The 19734-nt window shown below is 42.2% G+C and overlaps 1 pseudogene; it reads right to left on the bottom strand.

Annotated features, from left to right (window-relative positions):
- Positions 1-18827: 18827 nt before the first annotated feature.
- On the bottom strand, positions 18828-18945 carry LOC126253714 (5S ribosomal RNA; annotated as a pseudogene).
- Between the last annotated feature and the right edge of the window lie 789 nt (positions 18946-19734).

Genomic DNA, 19734 nt, shown 5'->3' with positions numbered 1-19734 from the left:
CAACAATTCTTTTGCAGCGACCAGAGATATCCGTCTCACTTGCACTCATATTTATGTTAGTTACAGTCTTTCATGTTTTGCATTACATTAGCCGTTTGCAAAGGGGGCATCTCTCTAGAAAAGAAATGAGTGGTTTTATTCTCGATGTTTACGTTTATACTTGTGCAACTATGCCTTTACTGTAACTTTTTCCTGTCATTTAATCAAGTGTGTTCAAATGAGATGTTTAAATCTGAATTTCTGAAGGATGGTCTGTGTCTTGTCTGTTAGTGCAGTTTTGCCAGTAACGGTAGCTGAGATGAAAAGGCAGAGAGGCTTAACTTGACCATCAGGGCAGGTATCTGGGAAAACTGAAATTGCTTCCAGTGTGTAAGGTAAATTCTTGCAGCACAGTTATGCGTAGTGCAGAACTGTCCCTTTTTGTTTTTTTCTTTTTAATTCAGTGACCTGAAAGTTGGTGCCTTTGTTCAACTAGGACACCATGTGGTAGGCGGTAGAATGCTCACCAGTAAATTCTCGCACCTTCAGTGATTACACAATGTAAGGGTTAATTTATGAATTTATGTTAATTTTTCTCATAAAAGTTGCGCGGTTCCGGACTGAAGCGCCTAGAACCGCTCTGCCACCGCGGCCGGCATGTGGGAGTCAGACAGTGTCGAAATTCATTTCTTTTTAATCATATGGACAGATTTAAACTTGTAGAATAGAATGAATACTTAAATGGGTAAATTATTTTACATCGTTTCGGGTTTGTGGAATGAAAGAGATTTTGGAAATTGGAAATTTGTGGTAAGTTCCTATGGGACCAAACTGCTGAGATCGCCGTTCCCTAGGCTTACACACTACTTCATCTAACTGAAACTAACTTACGCTAAGTACAACACACACACCCATGCCCGAGGGAGGACTCGAACCTGCGATGGGGGGAGCCTCTCGAACTGTGGCAAGGTGCCCAAGACCGCGCGGCTACCCTGCGCAGCAAGAGAGATTTTCCCCAGTCTTAAGACTTTTCTGTTGACTATGCACTGAGCTTCATAGCGGTTATCGGTAATAAAGATTAAATTCATTTGTATTTCCTGGACGAGTGAAAAAGTGTGATTATACTATACTACGAGTAATACTATGCAATACTGTACTTTTTTGTGAACCTTTAGTAGACTTCTATAGAACAATTCAGTGTAGATATGTTTGTAAATTTAATTGTTTACGAAGAAGGTATCATACCCATGCATTTGTAGACAAGTATGATTCCTTCGTTTACATTTGAATCAAAGCAAGTACTCTTGATGACTAAATCATTGGTATGGCAAGTTTAAAAGAAACCCAAAAGTTATAGTTGGCAACCTAGTCTGAATCCTTAACGAATCTGAGAGAATAAGAAATTTCTCATGAGTAAACTGAAGTGTTACACTCTGATGCTTTTGTTGAATGACTAAAATTGACGAACGCTATCCGTTGCAATTTGATGAAGAGGGCTTTATTAGACGCAGATCATGATACCTGAGCCATTAAATTAATAAAGGAATTCATGGAGCTAGTCCGCTGCTCGTGGTCTCGCGGTAGCTTTCTCGCTTCCCGAGCACAGGGTCCCGGGATAGATTCCCGGCGGGGTCAGGGATTTTTCCTGCCTCGAGATGACTGGGTGTTGTGTCGTCATCATTCATCCCCATTAGGGTCGGAGGAAGGCAATGGCAAACCACCTCCACTGGGACCTTGCCTAGTACGGCGGTGCGGTTCTTCCGCATCCTTCCCCTACGCTCTGTCACGGAGTATGGGACTTCATCATCATCATCATCATCATCAAGGGCATCCAAGCAGTAATTTTTTTTATGGCGGGCCTGCAAAATAGTTGCACTTTATAGAGAGAATAGAAGCAACAACCATCTACACAGCTGACCCAGCCAGGATTCAGCTGACCCATCCAGTATTATCCCATTTTTATTACGATAGGAACCTGTTAACATGTACTTTTCTTTTACATATTCTCCATTACGTTGTATATCCTTACGCCAGCGTTGTGCAACATCATGTATTCCCAGATGGCTATAGCTCTTGTCTGTGCTCATTGTCATGTTTTCGCTTCATGAATTACGATGACATCCCAGTCAAAGCCTGTCCCAGGTAGTGAACCATTAAGTGAACCAGACGGATGAGAGTCCGAGACTGATGAAAGTCCCAGAGAGCAAGGTTTGGGTTATAGAGTGATGAGACTTTTGTGTGGATATGCATTGCCATGTTGGAGCAAGACTTTTTCTCGATTCTTGTGAGACTGAGCACGTCGGAAACGATTCTTGAGTCTTTTAAGAGTCTTCACTTATGCCTCTGAATCAATGGTCGACCCTTTTGGCAAAATATCCACGACAATGACACTTTCAGTAACCCAAAGACTATCGTCATGACTTTGCCAGAAGAGGGAGCTTATTTGGTGACTACAGGTTCTCCCCTCCACCGACTGCCTTTCTGTTTCTGACTCAATGCGACACACCCAAGATTTCTTCACCCTTAGTGATCTGTGGCAGAAATGCCTCAAACTGCTCCAAATGTTGAAATGGCTTATCCTTGAAATTTTTGGTCAGGTGTTAGCATTCGTGGAACCAATCATCAGCACACCTTTGAATAACCAAGACACCCATTCATTGCAACGCACTGCCAACGCTCTCTAATAGCTGTGGAGCCTATTGTCGAGCTGTGATGCACTGCTATCCTCAAGTAATGGCATCCATGCGATTCACCATGTCGGGAGCAGTGGTCGAGACAGGGCGTCTCGAACGGTGGCCGAAGATGAAGTTCAGTCTCTGCAGTTCCTTTAACTCTTTGCAACCATCGCTCAACAGTACTCTTATCAATTGCATCATTGCCATTAACTGCACACGAACGTTCATGAACTGAGCCATGCCAGCTCATCTCTGTGTATCGATATCAGAGACCCTTGCCACGACTGCGCTGTTGTGCTTTTCATCTGTTGGGGAGGCGGAATTGCAGCAGCGTTGACTGGTACAGGGGGGCTGTCTGGAGATGGCCTACCAACGGGGAAGTGAAAAAAATGGTCCGCTGGCGCGCCTTGGGTAGCAGCCAGGTTATGCATTGAAGTTGTGGCCGCATCCGCGAATAATGAGCTCTGAGCCGTACCTGCAGGGTACAGGTTGTTTGTCTGTCACTTCTAAAAAATGGTTCAGATCGCGCTAAGCACTATGGGACTTAACATCTGAGGTTATCAATCCCCTAGACGTATAACAACTTAAACCTAACTAATCTAAGGATCTAACACACAGCCATGCCCGAGGCGGGATTCGAACCTGCGACCGTTGCAGCAGTGCGGTGGCCGTCAGCCACTTCTCAATGGCGTGCACGCTGTATGGCGCGCGTATGTACTTGTAACCGGCACTGAATGCAGGCTATCTGTCCCTCATTCCTATGGTTCCGTTTACCAAAAACGACGCCAGAATGAAGACTGTGGACTCACTGGCAACGGATATAAGATATCAGTTTGCCACTTTCTCGCTGCTGGGGGCGGGGTACGGCACCCAGGTACAAGCTACACCTGTAACGTACCCTTAGGTTGGTGGTTACAGGACGTTAGAGTATCGGTACAGGATTAGCGTAGTATTCAGTAGTGGCCACAGGAGATCTTTCATGTTGTGATTGACGTTCTGTTGCCTCTTGTCATTCGTATGATGTTGTGTTTTCATCTCTGTCCTTTATGGCTCATTGAGTTTTGTCAGTGTTGCCTGCCGCACATGAGCCAGTGTTCTTGTTAAACTGTGTATATCAGTGCATGGGGCTTTCGTACAAGTGTGTAGCCTGTTTTCGAAAGTGAAACTTCTATTCTCGTTTGCCGCTGATGGTTGAATTTTTTATTTAACTTGGCTTGCCGTATGTCTGCCTTTGTCTGTATCCATACGTGTTACATACTGTAACATGTTTTAATGAGAGGGAAATTGTGAAGCTTCCCGCGATTCCAATACAGTTAAATATTTATTGTGGTGGTGGCGCTTATGATATCTATTACATGGTTCCAAATATGTAAAGCTATTGCTCTCTAGTTGCTGCCGTTCGATTCTGTAACGTTTACTGCGTCACTTGCGCAAATGCCATGTAAAGCCTTCGAAGTGCGTTAAGCTAATTGATGTACATGTCATGTATGTTCTTTTTTCAGTTTTTATTTTAAAGAATTTCTTGTCTGCTTGTACATCTACATCTACATTTATACTCCGCAAGCCACCCAACGGTGTGTGGCGGAGGGCACTTTACGTGCCACTGTCATTACCTCCCTTTTCTGTTCCAGTCGCGTATTGTTCGCGGGAAGAACGACTGTCTGAAAGCCTCCGTGCCCGCTCGAATCTGTCTAATTTTACATTCGTGATCTCCTCGGGAGGTATAAGTAGGGGGAAGCAATATATTTGATACCTCATCCAGAAACGCACCCTCTCGAAACCTGGACAGCAAGCTACACCGGGATGCAGTGCGCCTCTCTTGCAGAGTCTGCCACTTGAGTTTGCTAAACATCTCCGTAACGCTATCACGGTTACCAAATAACCCGATGACGAAACGCGCCGCTCTTCTTTGGATCTTCTCTATCTCCTCCGTCAACTCGATCTGGTACGGATCCCACACTGATGAGCAATACACAAGTATAGGTCGAACGAGTGTTTTCTAAGCCACCTCCTTTGTTGATGGACTACATTCTCAAAGGACTCTCCCAATGAATCTCAACCTGGTACCCGCCTTACCAACAATTAATTTTATATGATCATTCCACTTCAAATCGTTCCGCACGCATACTCCCAGATATTTTACAGAAGTAACTGCTACCAGTGTTTGTTCCGCTATCATATAATCATACAATAAAGGATCCTTCTTTCTATGTATTCGCAATACATTACATTTGTCTATGTTAAGGGTCAGTTGGCACTCCCTGCACCAAGTGCCTATCCACTGCAGATCTTCGTCCGGCTGTAGTGGCCGTGCGGTTCTAGGCGCTGTAGTCTGGAACCGAGCGACCGCTACGGTCGCAGGTTCTAATCCTGCCTCGGGCATGGATGTGTGTGATGTCCTTAGGTTAGTTAGGTTTAATTAGTTCTAAGTTCTAGGCGACTGATGACCTCAGAAGTTAAGTCGTATAGTGCTCAGAGCCATTTGCACCGTTTTTTTGCAGATCTTCCTGCATTTCGCTACAATTTTCTAATGCTGCAACTTCTCTGTGTACTACAGTATCATTCGCGAAAAGCCGTATGGAACTTCCGACACTATCTACTAGATCATTTATATATATTATGAAAAGAAATGGTCCCATAACACTCGCCTGTGGCACGCCAGAGGTTACCGTAACGTCTGTAGACGTCTCTCTATTGATAACAACATGCTGTGTTCTGTTTGCTAAAAAGTTTTCAATCCAGCCACACAGCTGGTCTGATATTCCGTAGGCTCTTACTTTGTTTATCAGGCGACAGTGCGGAACTGTATCGAACGCCTTCCGGAAGTCAAGGAAAATAGCATCTACCTGGGAGCCTGTATCTAATATTTTCTGGGTCTCATGAACAAATAAAGCGATTTGGGTCTCACACGATCGCTGTTTCCGGAATCCATGTTGATTCCTACAGAGTAGATTCTGGGTTTCCAAAAATGACATGATACGCGAGCAAAAAACATGTTCTAATATTCTACAACAGATGGACGTCAGAGATATAGGTCTATAGTTTTGCGCATCTGCTCGACGATCCTTCTTGAAGAGTGGGACTACCTGTGCTCTTTTCCAATCATTAGATTAGATTAGATTAGATTAATACTAGTTCCATGGATCATGAATACGATATTTCGTAATGATGTGGAACGAGTCGAATTTTCCAATACATGACATAATTAGGTTAATTTAACAACATACTTAAGTTAATATAACAACTTTATTTTATTGTGTTTTTTGTTTTTCTTTATTTTTTATTTTTATTTTTTTAATATTTTTTTGTTTTTTTTTTCTTAATTTATATCTAAAAATTCCTCTATGGAGTAGAAGGAGTTGTCATTCAGAAATTCTTTTAATTTCTTCTTAAATACTTGTTGGTTATCTGTCAGACTTTTGATACTATTTGATAAGTGACCAAAGACTTTAGTGCCAGTATAATTCACCCCTTTCTGTGCCAAAGTTAGATTTAATCTCGAATAGTGAAGATCATCCTTTCTCCTAGTATTGTAGTTATGCACACTGCTATTACTTTTGAATTGGGTTTGGTTGTTAATAACAAATTTCATAAGAGAGTATATATACTGAGAAGCTACTGTGAATATCCCTAGATCCTTAAATAAATGTCTGCAGGATGATCTTGGGTGGACTCCAGCTATTATTCTGATTACACGCTTTTGTGCAATAAATACTTTATTCCTCAGTGATGAATTACCCCAAAATATGATGCCATATGAAAGCAATGAGTCAAAATAGGCGTAGTAAGCTAATTTACTAAGATGTTTATCACCAAAATTTGCAATCATTTGGAACCTTACGTTCCTCTAGAGACTTGAGGTACACGGCTCTTAGAAGGGGGCCAAGTTCTTTCGCGTACTCTGTGTAGAATCGAATTGGTATCCCGTCAGGTCCAGTGGACTTTCCTCTGTTGAGTGATTCCAGTTGCTTTTCTATTCCTTGGACACTTATTTCGATGTCAGCCATTTTTTCGTTTGTGCGAGGATTTAGAGAATTAATTGCAGTGCGGTGTTCCTCTGTGAAACAGCTTTGGAAAAAGGTGTTTAGTATTTCAGCTTTACGCGTGTCATCCTCTGTTTCAGTGCCATCATCATCCCGGAGTGTCTGGATTTGCTGTTTCGAGCCACTTACTGCTTTAACGTAAGACCAGAACTTTCTAGGATTTTCTGCCAAGTCGGTACATAGAATTTTAGTTTCGAATTCACTGAATGCTTCACGCATAGCCCTCCTTACGCTAACTTTGACATAGTTTAGCTTCTGTTTGTCTGAGAGGTTTTGGCTGCGTTTAAACTTGGAGTGAAGCTCTCTTTGCTTTCGCAGTAGTTTCCTAACTTTGTTGTTGAACCACGGTGGGTTTTTCCCGTCCCTCACAGTTTTACTCGGCACGTACCTGTCTAAAACGCATTTTACAATTGCCTTAAACTTTTTCGATAAACACTCAACATTGTCAGTGTCGGAACAGAAATTTTCGTTTTGATCTGTTAGGTAGTCTGAAATCTGCCTTCTATTACTCTTGCTAAACAGATAAACTTTCCTCCCTTTTTTTATATTCCTATTAACTTCCATATTCAGGGATGCTGCAACGGCCTTATGATCACTGATTCCCTGTTCTGCACTTACAGCGTGCCACCACTTGATTCTGTAAAGTTTAGTGCGTCATTTGCGCTGAGTTAATCTAACTGAAGTACGATGGGCTTTCAGTAAGTAATGCAACATAGCTGTTTCTTTCTGAAAGAAGGTTGGTTTTATTTAGGATTCCAGTACACCGTATTATTCCCCACTCCTTGGCTACAAAAATCTGTTTTTCAACATAATCTCCGTTCATTGCAACGGCCTTACGCCAGCTTACTGGGAGGGTATGTATGCCCGCATGGTACTGCTCTACTGACACTGGGTGCCAACATCTTGCTGCATCAAGATCCTCCCCGTCATCCACGTACTGCTTCCTGCGGAGTGCATCCTTCATTGTGCCAAGCAGATGGAAGCCGGAAGATGTGAGATCCAGACTGTAGGGAGGATGAGGAAGAATAGTCTACTGAGGTTTTGTGAGCTCCTCTCGGGTGCATAGACTTGTGGGAGCCCTTGCCTTGTCACGGTGAAGGAACAGTTCGTTTAGACTTTTGTGGCACGTACCAACAAAGCAAGAGTTAGAGCCATAGATGGCCGCCAGAACGCGGGAGATTGGACTGGCTTGCGCGACCTTGCTGCGATTATGACAGACACCCAACGACTCACCGTGCTTTTGTTCTCCGGCAGGTCTCTGTAGACATTCAGTAAGCGCCTATGAATATCTAAGATGCTCTGGTTTTTCATCAAAAGAAACTCAATGAGTGCTCTCTGCTTGGAACGAACGTCCGTTACTGACGCCATTTGAAGGCAACCTCTGGGAACGTCATGAAACTATAAGGGCTGAAATGGGAATGTCCAGAAGGCACCATAACAGATTCCGCATCTTTCAACTGAAACAGAAAGAGAAGAAAAGTGTTGCATTAGTTATTGTACGCCTCTCGTACATGAGATATGTATGTTTAAATTCTGTAAAAATTTTACGCGAACATTTGTTGGAAGAAGATTTGTGGTCTCTTGTAAATGCTCTTGTGATGCAGAAAGCATCACTGGTTGCGATTGTAGGAACTGTAAATTTAAATATATATCACGACAGTCTTTGTTTTATAGCGATCTTTTGCATTCAGTTTTGTCATCTCTTTTGGCGAATCTTCGTTCCTTAACAGTATGCATGTCTGAGTTTTGTTATGTGTTCTATATGTGTCTGAGACAGTAGGCACATTTTTGTACCAACTGTAAGGCCAAATATTCATTTTGTTATGGTTAAATATCACTGAGTATATTTCGACTTGACGCAGCATTGTCAACAAATCTTATCTTATGGAAAACTGTGATAAGCTGCACTTTGAGATCAAACTATTGTGATTAGCAGAAGTGAAGACATCCTTATAATTATGTGTAATGTTTAGATTTGGTCTTTTATTAATAAATGATGAACGCAAATTTGTCGAGTACTAACACCAGCACATTCCACTCCCACACTCCTACGGTCCCTGCCGTTTCATGGATGTTCACCACTATTGCTTTTTCCGTAATTCAGAATCGACGGCAGCATGTTCCTTGTAACGAGTGTCTTGCGTAGACGTGTACATGCAATTTTGATGGTTCACTAAGGCTCTGCAAAAGAAATTGTCCGCAACTTCGTGCACAAAGAGAAGAAACATCGAACATGAAACTCCTAAAAGGACGTTTTCCTCAATAAACGGCTGTAAAAAATTATTTATTGAACGACATGCGCCCATACTCTCAATATTATCAAAACAGGCGATTTTAAGTAAATCTTCAGTATGTAATCACCACTTATGGGCTTCACCACGTTTTGGCTATTCTAGCGGCGTGCTACGGTTTGTGTATCTGGAATTTTAATGAGGACTTGGACATCAAACATATACTTGCAAACAAACAAAAGTTCAATATTATTACTAGTTTAGCACCCGCTGCTTCACTTGTGTAGACTGTGTGGCCAACAGAGGATGTTTGTTTTGTTTTTAATTAATAGAATTTTTATATTCTTCACAAACTGCAACACTTTCTAAGCTTTTCAGGCTAATAAGGCCATATAAGCATGCACTTTTCCGAAAGTGCTTCTGACCAAAAAGTGATTCTGGTAGCTGGAATCCAAAGTTTTTGTTAATCATGCCTTTTGCGTTCTTCTGTAGATATTGCCATAGCAACTTTCATCCCATAACAAATATTTCTTTAGATATAACCGAAAAGTTAAATGTTAGTTTTCATAAATTTTTATTAACAATTTTTTTAATGCAACGAAATATTTTATTAAAAATTTTCATCCCTATTATACTCACTTAGAGGTGGAATTTCCAGAAACACCACGCAGCCGCGCGGTTAGAGGCGCCGTGTCACAGATTGCGCGGCCTCTCCCGCCAGAGTTTCGAGTCTTCCCTTGGGCATTGGTGTATGTGTAGTTCTTAGAAAAAGTTAGTTTAAGTAGTGTGTAAGTCTAGGGACCGAAGACCTCAGCAATTTGGTCTCTTAGGAATTCAAACACTCACACAAACGCCACGTATTTTTTAATTTTCTAACCGAGAAGTGAAATAGCAATTATCATAGATGTAGCCTCAAATACCCTTTAGAAATTCTTTAGTAACTAGTTATCTTCACAAAAGCTTTCACCAACTGTTTCACCTCCAGAGGGTCAAATTTCCAAAAATACTGAACACGTATTTCTTTATTTCAAACCGAGAAACCAAATAGCAGTTTTCGTAGGTCTAGCTTAACAGCGACATTTTACAAAACGCTCTTCGTCCTCTGTTTCACCCCCTTGGTGCTGGTATTTCAAAAAATCCCTTCTTAAACCACGCCTACAGTATAAGATCCACACCTTCACCAAATTTCAAGTTTCTATCCTTAGTGGTTTGGGGTGGGCAATGATGAGTCATCAGTTAGTCAATGTGGCGAAATAAAAAAAAATTATTTGATTTATTGAAAAGAGGAAGAATTATTGATATGGCACTTTAACTTTAAAATTTTTGAAAGGCTTTTTTACGGACTGTATTGACCGGCTTGATTGCGGACAAATTCAGTGCTGCCTGAAATTTGCCTGTAATATAATTTACAATTCCAATTAATAACATTTTTGAATTATACGTCATTGTTGATTTAATCAGAGTTCTCACCCTAGACGGAGAATTAGTCCTTCTGCCACAATATTAATTCATTAGTCACCATCGACGTTCTTCGCTTTGTTGATCGTGTGTATCTTCCTAAGTCGGCATCGGTTTACTTCACGAAGACGGTGGAAACCAAGGAAAACAACGCTACGTCGCTTGAAATAATTCTCGTAAAGCTTCGATACTTCCCACTACTTTTTATTCACAAGACAATAAGACTTGCTCTGCTCGTCGCACAAACCATAAATACTAACAAGATGGCTGCCTTTCCGCACACATAAAAAATTACGTCCATCCCCTGCAAGGTAACAATCGAAAGTGTATCTTAACTCCTCCTTGGAGTATAAAACAAAAGAGGATCCAATATGAACATTACAGAGATTATATTCTACGTGCCTCTCAAGTTAATCTTTGGCGCAGCCTTTAAGGTATTGTATGTCTCTGCGTCGGAATGTGTCATTACATTAATAAATCAGTCAGTCAGCACATTACCTTATATAAATATATTATTATTACACTATTATTATTATTGCTACTATTATTTTTATTATTACGTTACTCTTCTCCTGCGCTAATCTCTTGATCTCAGAGCAAGAATTGCACCCAACATCCCCAGCTATTTGTTGTATGTATTCCAATCTCTGTTTTCCTTACTACCTCTCTACTATCTGCAGCTCCCTTTAGTACCATGGGAATTATTTCATAGTGGCTTAACAGATTTCCTATCATCCTGTCCTTTCTTCTTGTCAGTGTTTTCCGTATATTCCTTTCCTCGTAGATACTGCGGAGAGCCTCCTCATTTTGTATGTTATCAGTCCTCCTAATTTTTAATATTCTTCTGTAGCACAACGTCTCAAATGCATCTATTCTCTTTTGTTCCGGTTTTCTCACAGTCCATGTTTCACTACCATTAAAGGCTGTGGACCAAACGTATATTCTCAAATATGTCTTCCTCAAATTAACACCTGTGTTTGATACCAGTTGACTTCTCTTGACCAGGAATACCTTCTTTGCCTGCTCTAGTCTGCTTGTTATGTCCTCCTTGCTTTGTCCGTTATGGAGTTCGAATGGTTCAAATGGCTCTGAGTACTATGGGACAATATCTGAGGTAATCAGTCCCCTAGACCTAGAACTACTTAAACCTAACTAACCTAAGGACATGACACACATCCATGCCCGAGGCAGGATTCGATCCTGCGACCGTAGCGGTCGCGCGGTTGCAGACTGTAGCGCCTAGAACCTCTCGGCCACACCGGCCGGCCGTTATGGGGTATTTTGCTGCCAAGATAGCCGCATTTCTTTGCTTTGTCTGCTTCATGATTACCAGTTTTGATCTTAGATTTCGCGCTGTTCTCATTTCTTCTACTTCTCACTCCTTTCGTGTTTCTTCGATTTACTCTGAGTCAATACTCTGCACTCGTTAGAGGGTTCATTTCATTCGACGTGTCCTCCAATCCTCTATTTTCCCTGAGGTTAGCAATGTCATCTGTAAATATTATCTTTCACCCTGAATCTTAATATCACTGTTCAACATTTCTTTTATTTTTGTTACTACTTTTTCGATGTATAGATTGAACACCAGAGGAGAGAGAGGGCATTTCTGTCTTACAATGTTTTTAATCCGAGCACTTGTTCTTGGTCTTCTACCTCCTGGTTTTTGTTCAGATTATGTATTACCCGTCTTTTCCTATAGCTTACTGCTATTGATCTCAGAATTTTGAACATCTTGGACCATTTTACATTTTCTAACAACTTTTCTAAGACAAGAAATGCAATAAACGTGTCCCGATTTTGTTTTAGTCTTACTACCATTATCAATTGCAACCTCAGAACGGCCACTCTTGTGCCTTTACTTGTACTAAAGCCAAACTGATCATCATCTAATCGATCCTTGATTTGCTTTTCCATTTTTCTGTACATTATCCTTGTCAGTAGGTTGGATGCATGAGCTGTAAAGCTGACTCTACAATAGTTCCCGGACTTATCTGACATTTCTATCTTCGGACTTGTGTGGATGATTTGTTTTTCCGGAAGTCAGATGGTTTATCGCTAGACTCATAGATTCTACAGACCTTCTTGAATAGTCATTTGGTTGCCTCTTTCCCATTTGATTTTAGAAATTCCTATGGAATATTACCTAGCCACCTGCTTTATTCGAGCTCAAGTCTTCCAGACCCCTTTTAAATTATTACTCTAATACCGGAACCCCTATCTCTTCTCTGTCGACTCCTGTTTCTTCTTGTCATCAACAAGTCTTCAGCCACACAGAAGCCTTCAGTATACTCTTTCCATCTATCCGCTGTCTCCTCTGCGTTTAACAGTGGAATTTCCATTGCACTGTTAATGTTACCACCAATCGTTTTAATATCACCGAATTCTTTTTTTTTTATTTTCCATATGAAAATTACGGAATTCTATTTTCTTTTTTACTAATTGTTACAGGTTTATGTCTACCTCTTGGAGTCCTCACCCTGTACATCATCATTGTAAGATATAAAATCGCTGTCCATGATGGTGGAAGCACTTCAGTGGAAGATGCTGCATATATGTGTGATGCAGTGTGCTCGGCTAACGTACTGTCTATGGAAAATCCGGCGCCAAGCTGCTGAAGTAGCGGCTTTGGGTTCCAGTTCCACACGCATTTTTAATATCGGGAAGGTTAATTCACGAACAACTTCTGCCCACAGTTTATACGAGATGGTGATGTTAGTTTCAGCTGTTTTTGTTCAGGAAGGGAACTGCAAAATGCATCATATGCTATCACTCACCGTATAATCGGTGCGTTCTAGAGAAACGAACGTGGAAGGTTCTTTCAGGCCCACGGCCACTTTCAGTATCGACACAGAGGTAACGCTGTAAATTAGCACGCAGTTAAACAAAGTGCGTCAAAGCGGGGCGGAACCGTGTGGGCGTTAATATTGGCAGATATTATAAACGCGGTACCAAATAAAAGTCCTGCCCTTTTGTAATTACATTATCTGACAAATTAGCAACACAGTATGCAAATACTAGCGACGTGATAATTGATGCTGATTTCAATATGCAGCATTAATGGAGCGGGTACGCAAACGTTTGTTTGAGGTTGAAACAAATATTTTTGGTCCACCGTTTGCGTAGGCCTCAGGTGATTCGAACTCCCGTAGATGACCACAGTGAGACCATGTATGTACGAGGGCCGTTCAGAAAGTAACCTCCGGTTGATTTAAAGAAATACACCAAGTTAAATAAAAATATTTTAATATATACATCTTACAACTACATCTTTGCACTATTTTTCTACATAGTCTCCATAGCGATTGAGGCACTTATCGTATCTCTTCACAAGCTCTGAAATTCCTTCCGCATAAAAATCACCCGCTTGTGCCTGGAGCCAGCCTGTGACCGCATCTTTGAGCTCTTCGTCGTCATCAAACCGCTGTGACCCGAGCCATTTCTTCAAATGCATGAAGAGGTGATAATCACTTGGCGCCAGGTCTGGGCTGTAAGGTGGATGGTTGATAACGTCCCACTTGAAGGACTCAAGAAGGGCCGTTGTTCTGCGAGCAGAGTGAGGACGGGCGTTATCGTGCAAAAAAACGATACCGGAAGTCAGCATACCACGGCGTTTGTTCTGTATAGCCCGTCGTAACTTTTTTATTGTTTCACAGTACACGTCTTGATTAATGGTCGTACCACGTTCCATGAATTCAACCAACAACACCCCTTTGGCATCCCAAAACACCGTTGCCATCAGTTTTCTGGCAGAAAAATCTTGCGAGGCTTTTCTTGGTTTGGTAGACGAATTTGAATGTGCCCACATCTTTGATTGTTCTTTTGTCTCAGGGTTCACGTACTTAATCCAGGTTTCGTCACCGGTCACGATTCTGTTTAACAATGGTTCTCCTTCGTCCTCATAACGTGACAGAAAGTCTAATGCAGAGGCCATTCTTTGAGTTTTGTGGTGGTCGGTAAGAATTTTGGGCACCCATCGTGCACAGAACTTACGGTAACCCAATCTTGCTGTCACTATCTCGTACAAGAGAGTCTTAGAAATCTGTGGAAAACCAGTAGACAACTCCGACATTGAGAAACGTCGATTTTCACGAACTTTTGCATCAACTGTCTGAACGAGTTCGTCAGTCACCAATGATGGTCTACCACTCCCCTCTTCATCATGAAGGTTTTCTCGTCCACTTTTAAATAAACGTACCCATTCACGGACAACTCCTTCACTCATAACTCTTGGTCCGTACACGGCACAAAGCTCACGATGAATAGCCACTCCTCTCTTCATCATGAAGGTTTTCTCGTCCACTTTTAAATAAACGTACCCATTCACGGACAACTCCTTCACTCATAACTCTTGGTCCGTACACGGCACAAAGCTCACGATGAATAGCCACTCCTCTCTTCATCATGAAGGTTTTCTCGTCCACTTTTAAATAAACGTACCCATTCACGGACAACTCCTTCACTCATAACTCTTGGTCCGTACACGGCACAAAGCTCACGATGAATAGCTGCTGCAGAATATCCTTTGGCTGTAAAAAACCTTATGACAGCACGCACTTCACATTTGGCGGGGTTTTCTATTGCAGCACACATTTCAAACTGCCACAAAAACTAAACTAGCGCAGGTACGACGTTCACTCGACCACGGCTTGATGCCGACTGACCTGTTGAGTGCGTGAACGCACAGATGGCGTCGCTACTCCCCCCACAACCCGCACTGTGACCAATCGGAGGTTACTTTCTGAACCGCCCTCGTATAAGTGAAAATGAATCTTGAGGATGGGATAATTACTGCGTAATCTGTTATTAGTCTAAACTCACCATCACTACAGGGGGTGATATTAAAAACACAAACACTATATATGTTTTCTCACTAAATCAACTCTTGTAATTTGCTAAGTAGGTTTTCTAGTGGTCTAAGACACGAATGGCCGACACTTAACGTTTCGAACGTTGTGTGACAATCTGGTGTTTGATGAACAAATCAGTGTACCTTCGCGCTTCTTTCCTTATGTTACATTGGATATCGTCTGTTAGTTGTGCTAGATACGGATTCCGCGCACGTCAGCAGTGCAGTAACGTAGCTTTTACTACGGCACTGGTATGTATATCCACAGCTATTTCTCCGTACTTTACGGAGCAATTGAGACTTAACTCTGCATTAAGCATCACTGCGCCTTATTTATCGTTATGCTTCACATCCTCACACAGTGTTAGTTTGTAAGATTCCTACTAGGTTTTAAATACGAATTACTTACGAAAATAAATCCCGAAAATGACCTAAATTGAAAATGCCCTTTCATGAAGAATGTTGAGTCTAAGCAAGTAACTAGTATCGCGATCTGACTGCACAATGTATAGAATATTACCTAGACAGAGAACGCTTAGGGCCTACTTTGCGCAAAAATTTTTAATAGGCATAGCAAGAGTAAGTCGAATTTACGTGAACCTGGGTATTTGCAACAAACACCACACTTTGCCTGAAAACGTGTAAGCAACGTGGCTTGTATCAAGTGTCCCATGGGTACGCCTGTTATAATAGCACACAAGTGAAAAACGTCAAGTAATCACACTCTGAGTATAAGAAGAAAATGCTACTCTGCCAGCTGCTTCAGCCTCCGACAACTACCTTTTACTCTGAAAAAGCTTTTATAGAAATGCGGTTTATAATGTTCACTGTGGACTCTGGTTTTGTTGTTAATTGAGGTAGGAATACTAAAATAATTTTACCAATGCTAAAAGCAGTTGCCCGCATCTCGTGGTCGTGCGGTAGCGTTCTCGCTTCCCACGCCCGGGTTCCCGGGTTCGATTCCCGGCGGGGTCAGGGATTTTCTCTGCCTCGTGATGGCTGGGTGTTGTGTGATGTCCTTAGGTTAGTTAGGTTTAAGTAGTTCTAAGTTCTAGGGGACTGATGACCATAGGTGTTAAGTCCCATAGTGCTCAGAGCCATTTGAACCATAAAAGCAATTAGTATACTCCGCTTCGGACTTTGTGTACTAAGTGGTAAGTGCAAGTCGGTATCAATTGGTTTGAAAAGGAAAGAACTGGAAGGAAAAGACATTTAAAAGTATGTTTGAATATGAATCCATATACTTGTCTCCAAAAGTAATGAAGACACATTAACACATTCCAAGATTAGTGTTCAGAAAACGCAAAGTATTCCACACGTGTAAGAAAATTAGACAAACAAGTCGTAAAGCAAAGACAATATCCCAGGGAGTGTGGCGAAATTGAATGTTCTGTGAATTACATGTTTTTTGGCCAACAGACTGCGTGCCTTACATCGAAATCTAGTCACCTCAAAAACATCCAAAGACCATGTTTCTACATGGAACACTCACTTTACAGTCATGAAAGTTGCAGTGCAGTTCTCCTACTTAAAACTTAGCAACACGAATCAAAAAATTAATTATGCGTGATTAACAAACCCCTACCGCAGTAATGTTCATCTTGCACACAGCAAAACTGTACCTTACCGTATTGCCACCCCGCAGACAACCAACCGCTCCATCAGACTGCCAAACAAGAAGCCACCAGAAACACGTCAGAACACAAAGTGACATTTCAACAACGCAATACCCAGCGTTCGTTGCGAGTCAGGCTGGAACGCTATTGCTCCGCTCAGCTGGACCTCTAAGAATTCTGCCAAAATGCCTTACAGGCTGCTCCAAAAATAAACTTTCTTGATCGAAACCGATAAACAGGCACAGAACTCGATTTGCATGTCGGAAGGAACTTTGCAACGTACTACTAAACAACGGAGGCACTGCTAAATCTCGCCTATCTGCTGACACCAGCGAATTTCAGTTAAAATAACTCTCCCGTATGTGAATTAAATAATAGATGTAAGAGTAGAAGTTGTAGACACATGATTGACGACAAGCGGAAGTTTGGGTCTGGCCGTGAGGCATCTCAGATAGCCTAGGTAAGGCGACGGTCGTGATAAGCGGGAAATTCGGGTTCCAGCCCGTCTGGCACAAATTTTCACTGTCGTCGTTCCATTGTAAAGCTGAGTGTTGTGCATATGCGCAACTGCTAATACATGTCGAGTACAGATTTGTATCTTCACACTAAACCTGCCTTAGCTAACGCATGCCGCGCGGGGCAGCCGTGCGGTCTGGGGGCCTTGCCATGGTTCGCGCGGCTATCCCCCGTCGCAGGTTCGAGTCCTCCCTCGGGCATGTGTGTTGTGTTGTCCTTAGCGTAAGTTAGTTTAAGTTAGATTTAGTAGTGTACAAGCCTAGGGACCGATGACCTCAGCAGTTTGGTCCCATAGGAACTTACCACAAATTTCCCAATTTTTCCAATAAAGAGCGAAATGACTGAATAATGAAAGTTGCAAGTGAAACAGCCGAATCCCAAGTTTCAATTATATCTATCAATTAAGAATTAACAGTGCAGCTTTATAGTTTTAAATACCCCCACATCTTTATATTCTTTTATATCTAGAGCACTTTATCAAGATCTAACTGAAACTTCGAGTAATTTGTTTTAATTGAGCTCCCTCTTCGATGGCCATGATATGTGTAGAGTTTGAGATTCCAGTTAATGTTATTTGCTTGTTATAAATACAACAGTCATTATTTATTATTTCTGTGGACAATATCCGAAGTTAAGTCACTAGTGGTTGTTTCTGCTTACTAAGGAATTTACACTTCCGTGATTACTCATTACTCTTTCGAGTATCAAATGGTTCAAATGGCTCTGGCACTATGGGACTCAACTGCTGAGGTCATTAGTCCCCTAGAACTTAGAACTAGTTAAACCTAACTAACCTAAGGACATCACAAACATCCATGCCCGAGGCAGGATTCGAACCTGCGATCGTAGCGGTCTTGCGGTTCCAGACTGCAGCGCCTTTAACCGCACGGCCACTTCGGCCGGCTTTCGAGTATCATATAGGAACAAAACACATTGATCTTTCCAATGTTTTTTATACCCACGCTGGTAATGGTGGAGAATGACGTTCCGTACAAGGTACGTACTGATAATCCAACCAACTACTAACTAACTCCGTCCTAACAGGCCTTGGAAGGCTCAACCGTACCGACCGGCCGGCGTGTCATCCTCAGCCCAGAGGCGTCACTGGATGCGGATATGGAGGGGCATGTGTCAGCACACAGCTCTCCCGACCGACTGTAAATGTCGTGTGATTAGGGCCTCCCGTCGGGTAGAGCTTTCGCCGGGTACAAGTCTTTCGATTTGACGCCACTTCGGCGACTTGCGTGTCTTTGGGGATGAAATGATGATGATTAGGACACCACAACACCCAGTCCCTGAGCGGAGAAAATCTCCTACCCAGCCAGGATTGACATTCTGTCGCGCTGACCGATTAGCTACAGAGGGCGGACTCCCGGCCGTATGTCGGGTTATGACACCGGAGCCGCTACTTCCCAATCAAGTAGCTCCTCAGTTTGTGTCACAAAGGCTGAGTGCACCCCGCTTGCCAACAGCGCTTGGCAGGACACATGGTCACCCATCCAAGTGCTAAGCAAGCCCGAAAGCGCTTAACTTCGGTGATCTGATGGGAACCGGTGTTACCACTGCGACAAGACCGTTGGCAGTGATAATACGCTTGAGATTATGTTGTGCAATTCTGTTGCAGAGCGATATCAGTGATGTGATTTTTACCATTAAGATTGGTTCAAATGGCTCTGAGCACTATGGGACTTAACATCTTAGGTCATCAGTCCCCTAGAACTTAGAACTACTTAAACCTAACTAACCTAAGGACATCACACACATCCATGCCCGAGGCAGGATTCGAACCTGCGACCGTAGCAGTCCCGCAGTTTCGGACTGTAGCGACTAGAACCGCACGGCCACCGCAGCCGGCTTACCATTAAGAGCAGCAAACTACAATTGTAAGTGTGGTACAGGTAATTGTTAGTAACAATTTTTTGGCCTGCATGAACGTTTCAGCTTTGCGCAGTTTCACCGCTTGAAAAAGGAACCTTCTTCCCCATTTTTTTCTTTTTTGAAGTGGTAATACGGAGTTACGTCGTTTTGCTTTCCTTTTACTCTCGTCGATTTCGTTTCCCGTCTCGTCTGCGTAGATATGCACATTAATTTATGTGGCACTGAGAGTTTAACACATGATGAAAATTTATTAAAATTTTGGAAGAGATCCATCGAAACGGCTAGTCATTGGAAGCGTTTTGTATCACCAAGCGCACTGTATGCGACACCTGGGCGTATGGAGTTTTGCACTTTGTTTTGTAGTTATTATGCTACAGACGCTATTCTCTTAAGACACGTTCTGAACCTGAACTTCAGTCTCTCTACGCAAGATCATAAAAAAGATGATCTATTCTTCTGTAGGATACCAAATATACTTCCATGCTATGTGAT

Source organism: Schistocerca nitens, chromosome 4 (genome assembly GCF_023898315.1).
Source record: "Schistocerca nitens isolate TAMUIC-IGC-003100 chromosome 4, iqSchNite1.1, whole genome shotgun sequence".
Taxonomy (NCBI): Eukaryota; Metazoa; Arthropoda; class Insecta; order Orthoptera; family Acrididae; genus Schistocerca; species Schistocerca nitens.
Note: the sequence above shows the minus strand (reverse complement) of the source record. Positions and strands in the feature narration are given on the sequence as shown.